The following is a 22,385-nucleotide window of genomic DNA, read 5'->3' on the forward strand; positions in this document are numbered from 1 at the left end:
TATTGTATTGTCATCGGAAACAAAGCTTCCCTGAAAATTTCAGCGCGCTAGCTAACTGGGAAGTGCCCGAAATTTCGATCGCGAGATTTGATAGAAAGACAAACAAACAAACAGACGCGAAAGCAAGTTAAAGAAAACGAAAAAATAACCAAAATATGAATGATATGCATAATATTTACGGCAAAAGAAACATACATCAAAGAAAGTGGAGTAATATCTTTAAAATAGGCTTTGAGGATATTAATTAAAAATTTGTTCGTTAAAGCCAAATATAGTACGCCATCAACAGTCTAGAATTGAAGACGGACAAGAAATACTACTTTTAAAATTTCTAAAATGTATAAACATAGTTTGTAGAAAAGTATAGATTTCTATTTATTTTCATTTGAGTTTATCTTATGTCAATTACCACTATTTTTTATCACCAACTTTCTTTACTCCAATTTAACACTGAGCAGGAGAAAAAGACTGCACCAACGACGCTTCCCAGTACAAGGACTTCAGCACCTTGAGATGTCCATCAGAATCTGGACGCTACGTTGTGCCAATGTTAATGTGGGTCTACATGATCTTGACCAACATCCTGCTCCTCAACTTGCTCATTGCCATGTTCAGGTACCCTTCAGATATATCTCAACCACCGTCTGTATGTACCAAATAACCACCTAGACACAACAATTTATCAAAAGATACATTCAAGTACCGATTATTTCAGCTACACCTTTAAAGAAGTGGAAGAGAAGACGATAAACCATGCCAGTTTCCAGCAGTTTAATATTGTTTTGGAGTACGCCCAACGCCCACCCGTCCCTACACCACTCACAATTTTGTTTATTGTTTGCAAGTGGATTTTCAACATATGCAACAATTCAAATATAAGATCCACAAAATTTAGTAAGTCACATTATTAAACGCTATTTGTGTTTTTTACACACAAGCGAGAATTCTACTACCAAATCAGAAAATGCTTTTAAAACGTTTTAATAACAAGCATTTATGCAATAATGCACTTAAAAGGAGAAAATTAACGATTTTCTTTAAATATATAATAATAAACTACTATTTAAATTAATATAAAGAAAAGCGTGGGTTGTTTTATTTTCTATTTGATACCTTTATTAGTTTTTAGGAAGAGACCCATGCTTTTCCTTATAAGTTTTCAAATATTAGTATATTATTATATATTTAAAGAAAATAATTGATGTTCTCCTTTTTAGTGTATTATTACATAAACATTTGTTATTAAAACGGCTTTATGCATTTTTTTATGTACATTAAATTTGTAATACAATAGAATTTCTAAAATGACTAAAAACAATTGCGAACCAAATGAACATAATAATGTGCGTATAATAGTATGGAAAATAGTATATAAGAGCCTACTTATTTCAGAACATTTTAAATAGTTTATTAAAAATAAATTAATTAGTCATCGAATTAAGTCCAATTTGATGTCAAATGGCATTGTCATCGAGTTTTGACCAACGTGCAGAATTTTAGAGAATAAGGTGGAAATAATGCTTGCCCGTTCGATCGAGATACAGAAATACAAAAAGACGGACGAGACAAAGCTATTTAAATAAAAGCTTGTAAAAACGAGTGACGTAAAAAATATAAGCATTTCTCAATTTTAATATAACACTAATACTCAACATAAATGTTGATTTGCATTATATTATAAATATATAATTGTCAAATGTTGTCTAAATGAATGGCATTTACGTATGTGTATTAGGACGTATCTATAGTCGCGACGAGCTAGCTGAACAAAAGAAACTCATTCAATGGGAGAACGCAATTATCACAACATACTTCGACACGGTTCAAAGGAAAGATGATGTTAATGGGATCTCCCGAAAAGAGTTTGAAAAGTACAGTTTTGTATTTTATTTTATTAAGGAGTGTAGCTATGAGCTTAGCTATATTTGAATAAAATTGAAAATTTAAAACAATTGTTCATTGTGTACATAATGCATTTAGTCTTTTTAAGTTTACAACTACTTGAATTCGAATATTAAAATATTTCTGTGATTTTCAGATTATCAAAACACATAACTGATCTTCAAAAACAGGTAACGTTTTTTTTTAACACATAAAAAACTAATTTGTAAATTAAATGCAAAATTATTATTTAAAAAAGCATTTATATATAAAAAAAAAAAAAAGGAAATTAGATCCAGTATTCTGTGTATTAATAAGTACTGGAATACCCATTATTCTTAAATAACCGTGTGTTTCAAGGGTCAACCATAAATGTCATGCTAATTTGATGATTTGTATCATTTCCCTCCACTCCCTACAGTAATTTAGTATTACAAAAAAAAAAGATACATACATACATACATGCATGCATGCATACATACATACATACATACATACATACATACATACATACATACATACATACATACATACATACATACATACATACATACATACATGCATGCATATATACATACATACATACATACATACATACATACATACATACACTCATACATACATACATACATACATACATACATACACACATACATACATACATACATTCATACATACATACATACATACATACATACATACATACATACATACATACATACATACATACATACATACATACATACATACATACATACATACATACATACATACATACATACATACATACATACATACATACATACATACATACATACATACATACATACATACATACATACATACATACATACATACATACATACATACATACATACATACATACATACATACATACATACATACATACATACATACATACATACATACATACATACATACATACATACATACATACATACATACATACATACATACATACATACATACATACATACATACATACATACATACATACATACATACATACATACATACATACATACATACATACATACATACATACATACATACATACATACATACATACATACATACATACATACATACATACATACATACATACATACATACATACATACATACATACATACATACATACATACATACATACATACATACATACATACATACATACATACATACATACATACATACATACATACATACATACATACATACATACATACATACATACATACATACATACATACATACATACATACATACATACATACATACATACATACATACATACATACATACATACATACATACATACATACATACATACATACATACATACATACATACATACATACATACATACATACATACATACATACATACATACATACATACATACATACATACATACATACATACATACATACATACATACATACATACATACATACATACATACATACATACATACATACATACATACATACATACATACATACATACATACATACATACATACATACATACATACATACATACATACATACATACATACATACATACATACATACATACATACATACATACATACATACATACATACATACATACATACATACATACATACATACATACATACATACATACATACATACATACATACATACATACATACATACATACATACATACATACATACATACATACATACATACATACATACATACATACATACATACATACATACATACATACATACATACATACATACATACATACATACATACATACATACATACATACATACATACATACATACATACATACATACATACATACATACATACATACATACATACATACATACATACATACATACATACATACATACATACATACATACATACATACATACATACATACATACATACATACATACATACATACATACATACATACATACATACATACATACATACATACATACATACATACATACATACATACATACATACATACATACATACATACATACATACATACATACATACATACATACATACATACATACATACATACATACATACATACATACATACATACATACATACATACATACATACATACATACATACATACATACATACATACATACATACATACATACATACATACATACATACATACATACATACATACATACATACATACATACATACATACATACATACATACATACATACATACATACATACATACATACATACATACATACATACATACATACATACATGTATGTACCTAAGTACATACGTACGTACGTACATACGTACATACGTACATACGTACATACGTACATACGTACATACGTACATACGTACATACGTACATACGTACATACGTACATACGTACATACGTACATACGTACATACGTACATACGTACATACGTACCTAAGTATAGACGTACATACGTACATACGTTCATACGTACATACATACACGCGTGTCGATTACGCTTTAAAAAATACAATAAATATCACACAGGTACTGACGACGAAAAAGGATCGTGAAGATGCTTATGAGATAAGAAGTTATGACGTAAGCATCCATCTTATTTCATTTTTTTCTTTAAATTGCGATTATTTTCTTTTTTTTTTCCCCAATCTAGTCTATTTAACTGTCAAAAATACATAGTTTTTCAAAAAGTTTTTGACTGTTCAATCTATTAAATCATTGAAAACATATTGCATAAATTGTTTGCGTTTCTTTTTCTTCGAGTTTTTCATTATCTTTTTGTACTCAAACCACTTTTTAATAATCCAATAGCTGTTTGTCAGCAAATATGTACCATTGCTTATAAATGAACTGATTACTCTCTTTCGACTTATTTGTTTTTATTTATATATTCCGGCCATAAAGCGAATTGTAATATTACCATTAACAATTACTCATAATCAATTAATTTTACGGCTGTTTTATAACTGTTTTATATAATTTACACATGAATTTTTCCTCTATCCAAATGTATTCTACTTCTATTTTTTGTGTGTAGTTGAAGAACTAGGGATATTAAAAGTTACAATTATTGACGCGGTTACATCTCTTTAGTAGTTAAACCATCGTTCAGGCATGTCAATTTACAACCCTTTGATATAACATTTCTGAAATTATGTCATTTTTACCGCTGGTGCTCACTGCACCAGAGCTATATCTGTGCAAAATATCAAGTTTGTGTTGTATCTGAAAGTAATTAATCTAATTCAAGAGCTTTAAAAATTGCATAATTTATAAAAAAAAACCTCCGTCATTCTAGGCTCAGTTTTTGGTTATTTTGAAAATGATTATTTAGATTGACAGCTACACCGAGAGTGAGTACCCGATGCAATAAGTGTTGGTAACCAACAAACAAATATCCCATACTTTTTATAGATATAAATTAACTCAATTTTCATATTATCGTATACAGATTATATAGAAAATAATGTGATCGTGCTTAATAAGTAAAGTTTATTGCGTCTGTTTTGCAGCTTTAAACTTCCCTATTTTATCGTGTGTTAGAATATAAATGCTGTATTATAAGTGTTTGAAATTATAATTCGAGATATGACACATTTTGACGTTTTACACCATCCCAGAACCGGAATAAATTAGATTTGAAATCATGTCTGATTATGGCTGATTTAGTTTGATTGTCGAAATTTCTTCTATATATGTTATATCGAATGTTTAGTTCTCTTTCACCTTTTGAGTCAGTTAAAAAAAGAGTTAATTGTACTTACTCCACTTCCATCTTTTTAAAAGTCAATAAATTGATTACCGATTGAGACAGGCAGACGAAATTTAAATGTTTATACATATTGTTGTCAAGTTTTCGAAGATTTCTGGTAACTGGAAGTGGTAATTTATTTCAGTAGGGACACGATAACTTGAGTACTGTTTCACACGAAATTTAATCTATAAGTATCAGTTCTTGTATTTGGATTGCAGTCAAAGTGTGTGTGACCTTAAATAACTAGAAACATCAATAACATGATTACAGTTTCAGGAAAGCGGACTAATTTTTATTCATAGGTATAACATCATCTTCTCTTAGTGCAACACATTTTGTATTATTTCTGGTAAACGGAAGTACTACTTTACGCTATTTCTTATGTCTCCAAAAAACCATAAGAATATGATAACTTTATATAATTTTGGTGCATTTAAAAAGAATGGCAAATGAATGCTTAAAAATGTTTTTGCTCTAGTTCCATGATTGATCAATAGATTGATAAAACAATTTAAATTGTAATTTTACATATCCTTGGAAAACAAAATCTAATCTTGAAGTCCTACTTAGCTTTCCGGGACTATAAAATTATAAAGTATTGATATTTCATATTTTCTTCATCACTTTGTTATCAATCTGTTTCTAGTTAAAGAAACTTAGCCCAAGAAAAGACAAGTCAACATATAAGTAAGTATTAATAATGCATATGCACATATACGCATATATCTAACTTGGCAATTTATATAGTGTTGTTGATTTGCATAGCTATTAGTTTAATGATGTGAAGAAAATGCAGACTTACGTACTTATATATATATATATATATATATATATATATATATATATATATATATATATATATATATATATATATATATATATATATATGACAATAATGCTTTTTTTAAAAATGAATTATCGAACTAGAAGAAAAGAAGAGGAAGAAATAAAAACAATTGTGTGGCATATCAATAGAGGAAGTGGCAAGGGCAGCGGCAAGGTAAGCGGCACGAGCAGCGGCAAAACGAGCGGCACGAGGAGCTGCAAGAGTAGGGGCATAGGAATCGGCAAGAAGGGCGGCAAGGGAAGGAAAGTGGCGCCTTTAAAAAAAGCAAAAACACATAAACTGAAACAGAACAAAAATTGATAAATAACTACCACACTGGAGCTGTAATGTTTGGGGAGGAAGGCGCCAATCTTGCGGTCACCATAATTTCTAATTTGTTGATTCATAAAAGCGTCTATTTACTTCTGTCTGTCTTCTTTTAACGTAGTGTATATACTGTTGGATCTCGAATATTACTGATAGCGTGACCATCGTAATACATGTAGTCGAGACCGAGCTATAAAAAAATAAGAGTTTCACAATAAAATTATATATGTTTATCAAATTATTATGGATTTCCTTTTTTTAGAAATCGGAGACATCGTAAAGTACTATTTTCGGTCCCCGGAAATAACATAACATTTTAAAGTATCAAGGGAAAAGTATATAAGACTTAAGTAGGCCTATTTCATTGCGTTAACTTAATGAAAGGGTATTAAATTTCAGAATATTAGAAACCAGAAAAACAGTAAAATACCATTTTCAGTTATCGAAGGTCAATCAGAATCGAGAGTAAATCAAGTATTAGACTTTATAATCATATATGAAATGTATATGAATATAAGTTTTTATTTTTATAAACGAAATATTAATTAAACAGGAGACTTTTCCTGTTAGAATGTACACACTGAAATGAAGTAACAGTTTTAGTTATTGAAAGTCATTTAAAAGTTGATAGAAATCTGCACATGTAATCTAACTAGCTGAATAGTCGTGCTTCGCCACGGTGAATCATTTTTAAATGTACCACCTTCGATACAGAAAAAAATCAAATACAAAAACAAATGAAAACACAAACATGAACGAAAAAGTAAACACAAAAGCAAACGCTATTGCAAACACAAATACAAACACAAACACAAATGAAACATAAATGTTGATATCTTTGACCTGTCAAAATAGTTTGTGCCTTTAAATTTTCAACTACGAATTTTCTCATTTGAAAACTATCCACTTTTAATTTCGTGTGTTTTACATTTTTGTTTTTTAATGAGTCTTGAAACATTTTTCTGAAGAGTACATATATATTTTAATTGCTTCTAAGCATTCTCCTTTAAATATGATGTTCCTTACTTTCTACCTCGAGTTTGTCTTACTTATTTTATATAGTAGATTTCGTTTTTATTAATAATTATATGACATGGAACACATTTAACAAGGCACATGAAAGCAATTTTTGTGATTATTCATTTTGAAAAATAGCTTTTTATAACTGTATATTCCATAATCATTGAATACAATACATCATGTTAACCTTTGCTTGACATTGATATTTCATCTTTTCGTCTTGGAAATTGTTTAATAATCCTGAAATTGTTAATATGTCATGGAAAATACTGTAAATGCACAATAGCTAATCGGTTGTTATTTTTTTTTTCATATGTCTTATTAAAGCTTAAACTTTGAATTGTATTTTGAGCACCTACATACATTTGAGCATGCTGCTCCTACATTTCATGTTTTGAAATAATCTAAGGTGGATTTCGTGTTAATGTTTTGAATTTCATAAGAATAATATGCGTTTCATAATAAAAAAATTAATGTGATGATATTTAAAGTTTTAAAAAAGTAACACTTCTAACAGTGCATTTGTTTTGTTAACGACACAGACTATTAAAATATTAAAATTAAACTATAGAAAATGTTGCTTATCAACAATTTAATTCACCTGGCGCAACAAGAGGAGAGTAGACAACAGACCACAGAAGTGGACAGAGACGATTTGTTAAATTTGTATTACCTGTGAAAGATTTTATTCATCCGATGAACACCCGCTTAATAAAACCTAACATTTAAAAAGAAATATTTTCTTAAAATTAATCGTTACAAACCCATTAAATAAAAGCATTAATGGTTTAACGTTCCATAATGTATTTTCTATTAATTTAAAAAAAAAGTGTGTTGTTTTCAATCATGATTGTTTGCCTTTAAGTTACAAATTGTAGTTCAAATATTAGATGAAAACATAATGAAAAGGTTAGACAAAAGATAATAACAAAGGGGTCGTCCATAAATGATATCAAACTTGTACGGGGGAGGGGGGGTCCGTAATTTTGTGATGGTGTGTGATGAGGGGGAGGGGGGTCAGATGGTATGACGTCACATTTTGCATTATAAAAAATGTTAGAAAACGAGTTTTAGCCGTTATTTCGCGTTTTAGAAAACGGTTTTAATAAATTGTAATAGGAATTGATTAAAATACTCTATGTTGACAGTGTTAAAATTATCGATGTTTTAAGATAAATTCAACAGCAATTTTGAGGGGGGTTGTAGGCTGAAGTGTGACGTCATTTTAGTTTTGGGGCGGGCGGTTGACTTTTTGTGACGACAAGTGACGGAGGGGGGGGGGGGGAAGGTAAAAATTGTCAAAAAAAGCGTGACGTCTTTTATGGATGACCCCAAAGCAAAAAAAAAATACTATTTCTTCGATGCACGATTTATCCCATTAATTTAACAAACCCTATGAAGCCAAGAATAAACTAGAAAAAAATGAGCTTAAAAATGGAGAAATAACCAGTCCGTAACATTTATTTTTTGGAAATCGTATTTTAAATAATATTTTTAAAAAACTATTAGAATATCAAAAGATGCACACGAGCGACTGAGGATGTACCAATAGTGTTTTAATTGCAATTTTGGATTTTATATTCAATCTGTGTCGATTTTATGTCACAAATTATTCCTTTTTTTGTAATTTGTAGTATTTATCATTACGTGGTTTAAGCCATTAATACATGACGATAATTTTGGACAAATATCTCAACTCCCTTTACTTACCTCTCTTATTAAGTAGCTTTATCCCCCTTTATTAGTTGACAGGCCTTATATAACCTTTCTAGATAGCACATAGAGTGTTTAATAAGTCTACATAGTCTACAACGTTGTTTTAATAGAGTTATGAAAATGCTAGAACGCATTAGTTATCCAAATACCTTCATTTATCCGATATCTACCACCTTGCCTATTTGATTTTTTTCTTAAAATGTTAAAACTTGCTAAACAGCCTTCGTATTCTGATACATGATACCCAAGTGCTGAGTAGTCAAACATGAAAGGCCATTTAAGCTAGCAATTTTTTTTTGGTATCCAGTCAGGTCACACATGGGTCACTCTCACAAGTCACATAAATGTGACTTTAATCATGTCATGCCAGAGTCACTTACAAATGGTGACACAAGAGTTACCCACATCAGGTCACAAGAGTGAGTCTCACCAAGTCACACAAGTATATAGGGGGACTCAAGGGTCACTTAATTGTTACACGAGTGTCACTCCATTCAGGTCACATATAAGACCCTCACATGTCCAATAACTTTCAATCCCAATTGGTTATACAAGAGTCACTCTTATCAAATCAGAGTCACTTTCATAAGGTGACCTTAGTGGAGGACTTCTCTCCCTACTCCCCGTGATAAAGATTATAGTCGGTCCAGAGAAAATAATGGACACCAGCGAGAAAAGTCTCAAAGGTATTTGAGAGGTGCATAAATTAATTTAAAAATCTTGCACGGCGTAGTTACAATAAAAATTGTTATAAAATCTTGTCTCTCTGGTTTTTTCGGACTTTACTAAAGATTGGATGTATTTTATGTTTTTAATATTTTCGGTAACTAAATAAAAATTTTAAAAAAGCAAAAACAATTTGGTTTTCACGTGTAATGGCGACATAAACAATGGCCGCCATAAATTTTATTGTACACATTGTAAGCTAAAAATAGAAAAAATAGGCCATGGTGTTTAAATTTGCATAGTTATTTAAAAACTTGATCTGCAAAGTTTTGTAAACAAAATAACTATAAAAAGGGGCTGTCAGAAATCGATCACGGAGTTCCTTTACAGCCAATCAATGTTTTTCTTACGAAAGTGAAACATCGGGTTATAACTTAGGCTTGATGAAAATAAATAGAAATGTAGCCTTAAACTCAACAAATTATTTTCAAGTTCTCTGGATCTGCAACTTGTATAGCATTGATTCTAAAAATATTAAATTTCTGAATTAATTTTAGGCTTAAGTTTTTAATAAAATTTTACCATTTATTATTTTTATGGTCCTAAATCTAAAAAAGCACATTTTTAGTCCATGTCAACAACATTACGGAAGGAATCTCGTCAACTCGCTGGTTTCCATTCCTCTAAACTACTGAGTGTCGTTGATATTGAGGTACTGGATATCAAAAAATGCATTTGCTATTTTATGACTATGACACAACTAATTGCACTTGGTGTCGTAAGACTGCAACAAATATAATTGCATCTGACATCTTAAGACTGCAACAAATATAATAGCACCTAATATCTTAAGACTGCAACACAACTAAATGCACCAGACAGACAGTCACACAACTAATTGCACCTGATACCTTAAGACTATGACACAACTAATTGAATCTGACATCTTAAGACATTCAAACAACTAATTGCGCCTAATATCTTAAGACTGCAACACAACCCCAGCATGGTAGATCTATACAGTTTAAAATCAATCGAACGAGATCGATTGTAAACCCAACAAGTGCTTGTTTAAACGGCAATGTCTTACAATGGCAATGATACAAACTGTTATAAACAAATGTACGCTGCTTGCAGTGAATTGAATTATTTATAATGGAGAAACATTTTTTTATGAGAAGCACAACCGTGTATGTTTTTCTTCATCGGTCAGCTCGCGATGAGAGCTTAATGACCTTGAAAAAACTAAGGTAGCCTTCAGAGCTTAGTGACCTTGAACAACTAAGGTAGCTGTCAGAGCGTATTGACCTAGGGAAAAAATACGCTGAGATTGAGGTCTGACCTTACTGACCTCGATGTAACTGTAGATGATATACCTAGAAACAAAAGGATATATATATATATATATATATATATATATATATATATATATATATATATATAGAGAGAGAGAGAGAGAGAGAGAGAGAGAGAGAGATAGAGAGAGGGAGAGAGAGAGAGAGAGAGAGTTCGATGTATCAAACACCGACATTTGAATATAGTCCATGATTAAAACTTCCATAAAGTGAATACTGACAGTTATTTTTTCTACTATGTTGATAGTTAAAAGATCTAGTCCTTTTCGTCTTACACAAACTCTCAAAAGTTACAAACGCGTGTGCTTCGAATCAGCTGAATAAGACGTTTTAAAACATATCTAAACAAACGTGAAGCTATTCAAAGTACTGACGTGCACATTTATTATTGATGATTTTTTTTCCCATGTCTTTAGTTATGCATGAAAAAAAAACTGTTCAAGCGTACAAAGTTTAAACCAATAAAATCAATGTAGGAGGGTTGGCTCCCAGGAAGATACTTTGACCCAGTTCTTGTGTAATAATGCAGGTAACGTCTTCAGACTTCGATAGCTCTGGTTGGATTAGGGTGGGTGAATCGATCTGATCAGCCTTACTGTAGGTATTACAGTTTAAACGCAATCGCTTATCGGGCAGTTATTTTTTTTATCTACAAGGTAGAACAACTAATATGAAATGAATTATCTTGGTATGGCAAGTTCCTGTTTGCGATTAAAAAAAAAACATTTTCTTTTATACTGGAAAAAAGGGATATTTTAAATGTAGATAATGTAAGTATTTTAAATTTTATTTAATTTACATTTCAACGTTTTACTTAATTAAATATACAACGATGTTTTCTTTGTTGTTTTTTTCATCTTTATCATCTCTCTGGTTGAGCATATTGCTGACCACACTATCTCTTCATACGCCAAGGTCACAGAAACAAGTAAACTCTATTTCACTTGCCCCATAGAACTCAGTTTGAAAGAGAACTTTACTTTATTATCATCTCTCAGTGCCGATTGAGGCTTCAAAAAGTGTGAGCAATGCCATACATACTCTAGATCAGGGGTTCCCAACCTTTTTTACTCTAGAGCACATTCTTAAATACCGGTAGGATGGCGGGCACCACCTATTTTAAATCGACATACTCCTTCCCGTCACCCGGGGACAAAACTTTCGATTAGCACCCCCCCCTCAAACTTTCGATTTGCACCCCCCTTAAACTTTCGATTTGCACCCCCCCCTCAAACTTTCGATTTCCATCCACCCCCCCCCTCCCCAAACTTTCGATTTCCATCCCCTTCAACCTTTCAATAATGTTTATATAAAAAATTCTGTCTCTGTCGAATAGTGAGAGGCGGGCACATACGAATCGTTCGGCGGGCGCCATTGCGCCCTCGGGCACAGGGTTGGGAACCCCTGCTCTAGATTAATCCCCTGCTCATGTAATACAACGAAGGCCACCCTCTTTAACATTTTTTCTTCGTTGATCTTTTCCATTTTTCTTTTGAAATCCTTGTTTTCTCTTGTCCTGTGGTATCTAACTAAAAACAATGCAACCTCTCTTGTTCTGAGAGTATAAACCAATATTTTAATTCAAGTTTATTTAAATTAAGTGTTTTTTTTATTAATAATGTTAAAACGTTATGTTCTGTATATACTCAATCATTCCTGAGCTTGCCTTTTAATTAGCTCAAAATTTAAGGTTTCTTTAAGTTTTCTTCGTACAAGTAAACATCCGTATCATTTATTAATTAGGTCAATCTCGTGAGTTAATTTATTTAATATACTAAACTGCAATAATAATTACTACATATATGTTTGAAATAAGTTATTACTATCAATCCCAAATACTGCATAATGTATCTACGGAAGTAATATGTTAGACGTAATTCGTGAAACACTGATATAAATGTGACCAAATACAATTAAATGCTGATCAAACGTCGAGTGTATAGATTACATAATGATATAGACAAACACGACTAAATAGATTCACTAACGACACTGACACGACTATATATACAAACTAACGTTTGATGTTTGGATAACATGGACATGTTTTGATTGTATTGAAAGTACTAAAATAGAAATAGCTGCATATAAATGACTGCATATGTCAAATACTGACAAAGAAATTATTGCATATATCAAATGCTGAAATAGAAATATTTGCACAGGTCAAATAGACATAGATATAGTTGCATAGGTCAAACATTTACGTAAAAATGACTGCCTCTATTAAATACCGAAAGTATGCTGCTCCTACATTTCATGTTTTGAAATAATCTAAGGTGGATTTCGTGTTAATGTTTTGAATTTCATAAGAATAATATGCGTTTCATAATAAAAAAATTAATGTGATGATATTTAAAGTTTTAAAAAAGTAACACTTCTAACAGTGCATTTGTTTTGTTAACGACACAGACTATTAAAATATTAAAATTAAACTATAGAAAATGTTGCTTATCAACAATTTAATTCACCTGGCGCAACAAGAGGAGAGTAGACAACAGACCACAGAAGTGGACAGAGACGATTTGTTAAATTTGTATTACCTGTGAAAGATTTTATTCATCCGATGAACACCCGCTTAATAAAACCTAACATTTAAAAAGAAATATTTTCTTAAAATTAATCGTTACAAACCCATTAAATAAAAGCATTAATGGTTTAACGTTCCATAATGTATTTTCTATTAATTTAAAAAAAAAGTGTGTTGTTTTCAATCATGATTGTTTGCCTTTAAGTTACAAATTGTAGTTCAAATATTAGATGAAAACATAATGAAAAGGTTAGACAAAAGATAATAACAAAGGGGTCGTCCATAAATGATATCAAACTTGTACGGGGGAGGGGGGTCCGTAATTTTGTGATGGTGTGTGATGAGGGGGAGGGGGGTCAGATGGTATGACGTCACATTTTGCATTATAAAAAATGTTAGAAAACGAGTTTTAGCCGTTATTTCGCGTTTTAGAAAACGGTTTTAATAAATTGTAATAGGAATTGATTAAAATACTCTATGTTGACAGTGTTAAAATTATCGATGTTTTAAGATAAATTCAACAGCAATTTTGAGGGGGGTTGTAGGCTGAAGTGTGACGTCATTTTAGTTTTGGGGCGGGCGGTTGACTTTTTGTGACGACAAGTGACGGAGGGGGGGGGGGGGGAAGGTAAAAATTGTCAAAAAAAGCGTGACGTCTTTTATGGATGACCCCAAAGCAAAAAAAAAATACTATTTCTTCGATGCACGATTTATCCCATTAATTTAACAAACCCTATGAAGCCAAGAATAAACTAGAAAAAAATGAGCTTAAAAATGGAGAAATAACCAGTCCGTAACATTTATTTTTTGGAAATCGTATTTTAAATAATATTTTTAAAAAACTATTAGAATATCAAAAGATGCACACGAGCGACTGAGGATGTACCAATAGTGTTTTAATTGCAATTTTGGATTTTATATTCAATCTGTGTCGATTTTATGTCACAAATTATTCCTTTTTTTGTAATTTGTAGTATTTATCATTACGTGGTTTAAGCCATTAATACATGACGATAATTTTGGACAAATATCTCAACTCCCTTTACTTACCTCTCTTATTAAGTAGCTTTATCCCCCTTTATTAGTTGACAGGCCTTATATAACCTTTCTAGATAGCACATAGAGTGTTTAATAAGTCTACATAGTCTACAACGTTGTTTTAATAGAGTTATGAAAATGCTAGAACGCATTAGTTATCCAAATACCTTCATTTATCCGATATCTACCACCTTGCCTATTTGATTTTTTTCTTAAAATGTTAAAACTTGCTAAACAGCCTTCGTATTCTGATACATGATACCCAAGTGCTGAGTAGTCAAACATGAAAGGCCATTTAAGCTAGCAATTTTTTTTTGGTATCCAGTCAGGTCACACATGGGTCACTCTCACAAGTCACATAAATGTGACTTTAATCATGTCATGCCAGAGTCACTTACAAATGGTGACACAAGAGTTACCCACATCAGGTCACAAGAGTGAGTCTCACCAAGTCACACAAGTATATAGGGGGACTCAAGGGTCACTTAATTGTTACACGAGTGTCACTCCATTCAGGTCACATATAAGACCCTCACATGTCCAATAACTTTCAATCCCAATTGGTTATACAAGAGTCACTCTTATCAAATCAGAGTCACTTTCATAAGGTGACCTTAGTGGAGGACTTCTCTCCCTACTCCCCGTGATAAAGATTATAGTCGGTCCAGAGAAAATAATGGACACCAGCGAGAAAAGTCTCAAAGGTATTTGAGAGGTGCATAAATTAATTTAAAAATCTTGCACGGCGTAGTTACAATAAAAATTGTTATAAAATCTTGTCTCTCTGGTTTTTTCGGACTTTACTAAAGATTGGATGTATTTTATGTTTTTAATATTTTCGGTAACTAAATAAAAATTTAAAAAAAGCAAAAACAATTTGGTTTTCACGTGTAATGGCGACATAAACAATGGCCGCCATAAATTTTATTGTACACATTGTAAGCTAAAAATAGAAAAAATAGGCCATGGTGTTTAAATTTGCATAGTTATTTAAAAACTTGATCTGCAAAGTTTTGTAAACAAAATAACTATAAAAAGGGGCTGTCAGAAATCGATCACGGAGTTCCTTTACAGCCAATCAATGTTTTTCTTACGAAAGTGAAACATCGGGTTATAACTTAGGCTTGATGAAAATAAATAGAAATGTAGCCTTAAACTCAACAAATTATTTTCAAGTTCTCTGGATCTGCAACTTGTATAGCATTGATTCTAAAAATATTAAATTTCTGAATTAATTTTAGGCTTAAGTTTTTAATAAAATTTTACCATTTATTATTTTTATGGTCCTAAATCTAAAAAAGCACATTTTTAGTCCATGTCAACAACATTACGGAAGGAATCTCGTCAACTCGCTGGTTTCCATTCCTCTAAACTACTGAGTGTCGTTGATATTGAGGTACTGGATATCAAAAAATGCATTTGCTATTTTATGACTATGACACAACTAATTGCACTTGGTGTCGTAAGACTGCAACAAATATAATTGCATCTGACATCTTAAGACTGCAACAAATATAATAGCACCTAATATCTTAAGACTGCAACACAACTAAATGCACCAGACAGACAGTCACACAACTAATTGCACCTGATACCTTAAGACTATGACACAACTAATTGAATCTGACATCTTAAGACATTCAAACAACTAATTGCGCCTAATATCTTAAGACTGCAACACAACCCCAGCATGGTAGATCTATACAGTTTAAAATCAATCGAACGAGATCGATTGTAAACCCAACAAGTGCTTGTTTAAACGGCAATGTCTTACAATGGCAATGATACAAACTGTTATAAACAAATGTACGCTGCTTGCAGTGAATTGAATTATTTATAATGGAGAAACATTTTTTTATGAGAAGCACAACCGTGTATGTTTTTCTTCATCGGTCAGCTCGCGATGAGAGCTTAATGACCTTGAAAAAACTAAGGTAGCCTTCAGAGCTTAGTGACCTTGAACAACTAAGGTAGCTGTCAGAGCGTATTGACCTAGGGAAAAAATACGCTGAGATTGAGGTCTGACCTTACTGACCTCGATGTAACTGTAGATGATATACCTAGAAACAAAAGGATATATATATATATATATATATATATATATATATATATATAGAGAGAGAGAGAGAGAGAGAGAGAGAGAGAGAGAGAGAGAGAGAGAGATAGAGAGAGGGAGAGAGAGAGAGAGAGAGAGTTCGATGTATCAAACACCGACATTTGAATATAGTCCATGATTAAAACTTCCATAAAGTGAATACTGACAGTTATTTTTTCTACTATGTTGATAGTTAAAAGATCTAGTCCTTTTCGTCTTACACAAACTCTCAAAAGTTACAAACGCGTGTGCTTCGAATCAGCTGAATAAGACGTTTTAAAACATATCTAAACAAACGTGAAGCTATTCAAAGTACTGACGTGCACATTTATTATTGATGATTTTTTTTCCCATGTCTTTAGTTATGCATGAAAAAAAAAACTGTTCAAGCGTACAAAGTTTAAACCAATAAAATCAATGTAGGAGGGTTGGCTCCCAGGAAGATACTTTGACCCAGTTCTTGTGTAATAATGCAGGTAACGTCTTCAGACTTCGATAGCTCTGGTTGGATTAGGGTGGGTGAATCGATCTGATCAGCCTTACTGTAGGTATTACAGTTTAAACGCAATCGCTTATCGGGCAGTTATTTTTTTTATCTACAAGGTAGAACAACTAATATGAAATGAATTATCTTGGTATGGCAAGTTCCTGTTTGCGATTAAAAAAAAAACATTTTCTTTTATACTGGAAAAAAGGGATATTTTAAATGTAGATAATGTAAGTATTTTAAATTTTATTTAATTTACATTTCAACGTTTTACTTAATTAAATATACAACGATGTTTTCTTTGTTGTTTTTTTCATCTTTATCATCTCTCTGGTTGAGCATATTGCTGACCACACTATCTCTTCATACGCCAAGGTCACAGAAACAAGTAAACTCTATTTCACTTGCCCCATAGAACTCAGTTTGAAAGAGAACTTTACTTTATTATCATCTCTCAGTGCCGATTGAGGCTTCAAAAAGTGTGAGCAATGCCATACATACTCTAGATCAGGGGTTCCCAACCTTTTTTACTCTAGAGCACATTCTTAAATACCGGTAGGATGGCGGGCACCACCTATTTTAAATCGACATACTCCTTCCCGTCACCCGGGGACAAAACTTTCGATTAGCACCCCCCCCCTCAAACTTTCGATTTGCACCCCCCTTAAACTTTCGATTTGCACCCCCCCCCTCAAACTTTCGATTTCCATCCACCCCCCCCTCCCCAAACTTTCGATTTCCATCCCCTTCAACCTTTCAATAATGTTTATATAAAAAATTCTGTCTCTGTCGAATAGTGAGAGGCGGGCACATACGAATCGTTCGGCGGGCGCCATTGCGCCCTCGGGCACAGGGTTGGGAACCCCTGCTCTAGATTAATCCCCTGCTCATGTAATACAACGAAGGCCACCCTCTTTAACATTTTTTCTTCGTTGATCTTTTCCATTTTTCTTTTGAAATCCTTGTTTTCTCTTGTCCTGTGGTATCTAACTAAAAACAATGCAACCTCTCTTGTTCTGAGAGTATAAACCAATATTTTAATTCAAGTTTATTTAAATTAAGTGTTTTTTTTATTAATAATGTTAAAACGTTATGTTCTGTATATACTCAATCATTCCTGAGCTTGCCTTTTAATTAGCTCAAAATTTAAGGTTTCTTTAAGTTTTCTTCGTACAAGTAAACATCCGTATCATTTATTAATTAGGTCAATCTCGTGAGTTAATTTATTTAATATACTAAACTGCAATAATAATTACTACATATATGTTTGAAATAAGTTATTACTATCAATCCCAAATACTGCATAATGTATCTACGGAAGTAATATGTTAGACGTAATTCGTGAAACACTGATATAAATGTGACCAAATACAATTAAATGCTGATCAAACGTCGAGTGTATAGATTACATAATGATATAGACAAACACGACTAAATAGATTCACTAACGACACTGACACGACTATATATACAAACTAACGTTTGATGTTTGGATAACATGGACATGTTTTGATTGTATTGAAAGTACTAAAATAGAAATAGCTGCATATAAATGACTGCATATGTCAAATACTGACAAAGAAATTATTGCATATATCAAATGCTGAAATAGAAATATTTGCACAGGTCAAATAGACATAGATATAGTTGCATAGGTCAAACATTTACGTAAAAATGACTGCCTCTATTAAATACCGAAAGTAAAAAAAGTGACAAAATACTGACAGACAATAACTAAAAAAAACCTCATACAAAACCTACACAATTATTGAACAGCTAGAAAGTAACACACCTGCACCGTTGAACATAAAACTCCAATACCCGACTGAACCGTATTATATGTACGTGTTTATAAAAACTTTGATCTTATATTGTAAATCAATGAAAGAATACCCGGCATTGACGAGTTGAAAAGATCTAGAACACCGCTGAATGAAATATTAATGTTAGCCTGACTAAATGGAAATTCATTCGTGCTTTCCTTTCATTTTAATGCTTAGACTATGTTAACATATATTGGCAGCCATAACAAACAAGTTCATATGATATTTGTAAATATCCTGTATGTGTTTCACACTCACTGGGTTGTGTGTGTGAGGTTTTGATTGCTCCGGGTCAATATTTTTTTATAAACTCTCTTATTTTAAAAAACAAATCTCTTTTTGAGTGATTTACAATAAAACATGTAAAGGTTGAAATACGGATTTGAAGAAGAAAAAAATATTCATACATTTACAATAACTGTATAATAGGAAGATGTTTCACTTGTTAGAAGGGGTCGGCGTGGTCGAGTCAGTAAAGCTCATGTTTTCTAATCCGAAAAGTCTCGAGTTCAAACCCTCGGGCAGATGAGGCTCTTTAGCTGGGGACAGTCACTCTTCTAGGAAAGACAGCTTCAAAAATAAAACAACTGCTGCCTTGTAGTTTGTTCTTGGTTGGACAAAGGCTATGGAAGCAAATCCAAAAAGAAAAGCAGGCTGAAATCGGAGTCAATGGCCTCAATGACGCATAACCAGTTGACACGTAATCCTTAATTGTGATGGAAGCATGGTCGAGTCGGCAAAGCTCATGGTTGATAAATTCGAAAAAAGTCTCGAGTTCAAACCCTCTGGCAGATAAGGCTCGATCCCTCCCAACACTAAAAATTAAGCACGAAGAAGAAGAAGAACAAAGTTGCTTAAAACCAATTAAACAAGGAAAAATTAAATTTTACCCACTATCAAAAACTATTTAATGTTGATTTCAGAATTTAGGAGACTGCAATATGCCTTCGTGTTTTTCAAGTGTTAACAACAAAACATATCCTGGCAATGAGGTATTTTCCTTCGTTGTACGTTGTTTTCTGTTTGCGTTCTATGTTTGTCTGTTTGAAACAGTAACGAAAAATAGTGTCTGATCTTTAAAGAATTTTTTAATGATTGTTTTTTTTTCTCACTGGCTATTTTTATTTTAGCATTTTCGCCGTAGGTATTGTAGAATGAAGGTCAAAGTTGAATCCTTTTAATCTTCAAATAATAAAAACCACAGCGCGTAATAACTTTAAAAATACAATTGATCAAGTGTTTTAATAGAAGTGTTTGTTCGTTTAAAATGAAAACTGGTTTTTACAATAATTGACTTCTATTACAGAGTGAAACAAGTAATGGACGACTTAGATCAACATCAAACGCAAACGATGGGACGGAAAATGCTGTTCCTACAACTAAGTATATAAGTCTAAGAGACCTTTATAGAATTCTTACTGAATAGTCTAGTTCTTTTGTATCTTATAATGGTTTTTTTGTATACATATGTTGTGTTACTTATTCGACTGAATCAATAAATGCAATAAAAAAATCCATATTTTACAAATGGGTTAACTAATATTTGGAGAAAACAGTAACAATTTTTACATAGATATTTTGAAATGTGTTTTGGTTAGAATAAAATATACAATACCTAGTTATACTATATGCGTGTGTTCAAGCGAGTTTATATTTTGTCTATCCAAATGGTTCTTAACCTAGGTTCAATCGAATCCTAGGTGTTTGTGAGTCTTTCTCAGGGGTTCGGCAGAGGTCAAGACACACACCCGACTCATATGACTCGCGGCCAATTACAGTTCAAATACGACAGTATAACATCGTAAAAAATTTCGCTAGAACGAAATAACGCGTTTAGATATCTTAATGTTTCTATATCGTCGAACACGACACGTATACTTCAAGAATCGTGTCAACGCCACCTATACAGGCGCACGTTGATCGTGTATTTTGGTGCTGTGACGAAATTCTTAATTGTATATCGTCTGCCCCGTCGTCAACTTGTGATCGTCTTGATGGTGCTTCGTGTGATCACTTGATTAATCTTTTAATCCCTTCATACGAAATAAGTCTAGCGAAAAAAAAAGAAAGTGGCCGATCGAATATGATCGGGTTTACATCGGGTTCAATATGGGTTTACATGTATAACGAAACTTAATAGAAGTCAGAATCTATACTGCATGATATGCAATGCAACATGAGCTATTGTAGTCTAGCATCGGTAAAACTAAGAAAACACTTTCTAAGCTGCGTGGAGATGGAATATATACGAACACAACACATATTTTATTTTTCCTACTAATAAGTGTTCGTTAAATTAATGTACTTACAAAGCTGGTGTTTTTCTTTACCTTCAAAGACAAGTGCATGCATCCAAAACTATTGTTACAATAAAACTTTCAATTATGTTTCTTTTTAAATGTAATGCAGGGTTTTATTTTTATCCAGATTCAACTTTCACTTACATATCAACATTTGTGTTCCTATATCTTTATTTACCCTATAGTGGACGAAGTCAGCAAACAATGACACTACAGCCGAAATCTTACGGAGAGATTGCATTTACATTACACGGCAAGAAAACGGCAAAAGTGAGTGAAAATTTCTTAACAGCTACATTGTTATATTGTTAACGATGCAATATATTTGCCGTTTAATAAATGTTATAGTACGCTTGTGTTTGCACAACCGATTTTAAATTAAAATGTGTTACTTATGGTAATGGTAATACGTGCATGTTTACTTAGTTATTGTGATACAAAAGGCAGTCATTACAAAGCTACACTTAACTATCTACTAGGTCCATTATAGAATGATGATATTATTATGTATACACTTAACATA

The 22,385-nt window shown here is 31.9% G+C and overlaps 2 long non-coding RNA genes across 3 annotated transcripts; both read left to right on the forward strand.

The window, feature by feature from the left end:
- The first annotated feature begins 810 nt into the window (after window positions 1-810).
- On the forward strand, window positions 811-7,940 carry LOC131944597 (uncharacterized). Of its 2 annotated transcripts, none has more exons than XR_009387056.1 (6): window positions 811-894; window positions 1,736-1,871; window positions 2,039-2,072; window positions 4,455-4,508; window positions 6,326-6,366; window positions 6,607-7,940. It is a non-coding gene; the product is annotated as an uncharacterized LOC131944597 (long non-coding RNA). The 2 variants fall into 2 exon arrangements; XR_009387057.1 differs by having other exon boundaries at window positions 6,610-7,940.
- Window positions 7,941-17,813: 9,873 nt separating this feature from the next.
- LOC131944588 (uncharacterized) lies at window positions 17,814-20,945 on the forward strand. Its single transcript, XR_009387054.1, has 3 exons — window positions 17,814-17,969; window positions 20,486-20,554; window positions 20,869-20,945. It is a non-coding gene; the product is annotated as an uncharacterized LOC131944588 (long non-coding RNA).
- The last annotated feature ends 1,440 nt before the right edge of the window (window positions 20,946-22,385 follow it).

This window comes from Physella acuta, unplaced genomic scaffold, assembly GCF_028476545.2.
Source record: "Physella acuta isolate Inbredline_101_S28 unplaced genomic scaffold, ASM2847654v3 ptg000499l, whole genome shotgun sequence".
NCBI lineage: Eukaryota > Metazoa > Mollusca > Gastropoda > Physidae > Physella > Physella acuta.